Here is a 1,871-nt window from a genome sequence, read left to right as displayed (position 1 = left end):
AAAAAAAAACCCCCCCCCCCCCCCCCCCCATCTAAGCGAGCGGAATAGGTACGGTGCCTGAGACAGGACAAAGATGTCATCTGTGAGATAGCAGAGTTTGCCAGTCAATAAATCAGGTTTCTTTAGATAGATTACTTAATTATCCAGTAAAAACACGTTTTTCTTCAAAATATTATTGTTAGTTGTTCATTAATAAACAGCCACATGAAGAAATGAAGTGCTGCATGATGTCTCATACTCCTGTAATACAGAATTTTACATGTTGGGAGGGTTGGCTCATCTGGACTAACACACCAAAGTAAATGAAGAACATCTCAAACACTATCACATCTAGTGTATCAAGTATGAACACTGACAGATACCAGGACAATGTGAGCTCACTGTTTCTGCACCACAGTCCATTATAAACCGCCGACCCACAGGCTGGAGAATAAGAAGGCGACATGAAGTTAATGCAACTACATATTGACAGGGGAACACCTCACCTCTCTCGGTGATCATGGCCAGCTTCAAGCTAAAGCTCTCAAACAACAGCTTTCATTTGCATCGCTAAAGTCTGACAAACTTCAGTTAATTACCTTATTATTACCTCCATAGAAGGGGCTGCCACGGTTATGGAGGTATAAATGGCTCATTTTAGGGTAATAAAAACATAACTCTTCATTATGTGAGGTCTTTACACACCACTGAAAACATAGTTATGGATCTTATATTGCATTTCTGTCGATAGAACCTCAGAAATATTACACACTATGATGCACAGGTTAGTTATTTGTCCAAAAGAAGATAGAATAAAGATCTAAATTGTTTAGACCGTTCAGTGTAGCTTTTTCACACTTAAACGGCGTGCAAAGACTTTGCTGGCTGTATGAATTCATCTTAGTTGAATTGAAGTTTATGTAGCGTTACTACGACAGTGTTTCCCAACCCCCTCCTGGAGAAAGTTTCCCCCAACGACTTCAACGAGTTGATAGTTTGAATCAGCTGTTTAGGAGCAGGGAGAGATTTAACACACACGGTTATATAAACAGTTTGTTATCCACAAAAAGAAACTAACTCCGCCCATAGATCTTCGGGGGCTTACCACAGCCACTGTAAGCAGATCCTAATTTGCATAATTTAGATGTACAAATATTTATAGTGGTAGATATTTTGATATAACATGCTGAGACTCATGCATTCAGACTTTATTTTAATGTTTTGCATAATGCAAATCAGGCACTGCTGCCAGCTCCTTTTCTAACTGTGTAATCTGTGTCTGTACAGTCAATACAGTAAAAGTATTATTACAGTAGGCTGTTGTCTCCATTCATTTTTTAAAATGAGATATTTACAAAATGATCGATAAAGATATACATGTTGTATCTTACAGATTTTACAGTTGATAGTCCACAGAGTCCAGCAGGGTTCATCTGCATCTGTGGGGGTCACTAATTCATTTACCAACAACCATTATTTTTAATCATATATGTATTTTCATTGAAATTATTATTTACATTAATAAGATAAACAGGCTAAAATAAACACGTTTTCCAAATGCCATAGTATATATTACTCTTCAAAGGGACATTATGAAGGAGAAGTGTGTGCAGTGTTTCCCACAGCTAGCCTTGAAAAACTTAGCTCTCCTTATTAGCTGGGCTCCTTGCATGCTGGCTAATAACGTTTTTGAGCTGGGTCTCCGACACTGACAGCGTTGTGTTGGACAGGTTTGTGCTGCGGTGTTCATGAGAGAGAGAGAGCGAGAGAGGTATGGGTGAGTGAGACAGTAGACAGAATAGGCTCAAATCAATATGCTATATTTAAGGAATTAGCCTGCTGGTTTTCACTCACAATGTTGATTAATTAATTGAATATAAATCAACAACAAA

The 1,871-nt window shown here is 38.3% G+C and overlaps 1 long non-coding RNA gene across 1 annotated transcript in view; it reads left to right on the top strand.

Moving 5' to 3' along the window:
- The window catches only part of LOC123966908, a 14,584-nt gene that overhangs the window by 936 nt on the left and 11,777 nt on the right, over positions 1–1,871 (top strand). The gene's annotated exons all lie outside the window — the stretch shown is intronic.

Source organism: Micropterus dolomieu, unplaced genomic scaffold (genome assembly GCF_021292245.1).
Source record: "Micropterus dolomieu isolate WLL.071019.BEF.003 ecotype Adirondacks unplaced genomic scaffold, ASM2129224v1 contig_14521, whole genome shotgun sequence".
NCBI lineage: Eukaryota > Metazoa > Chordata > Actinopteri > Centrarchiformes > Centrarchidae > Micropterus > Micropterus dolomieu.
The sequence above is the reverse complement of the archived record's forward strand: the minus strand, read 5'-3'. Positions and strand labels throughout refer to the sequence as shown.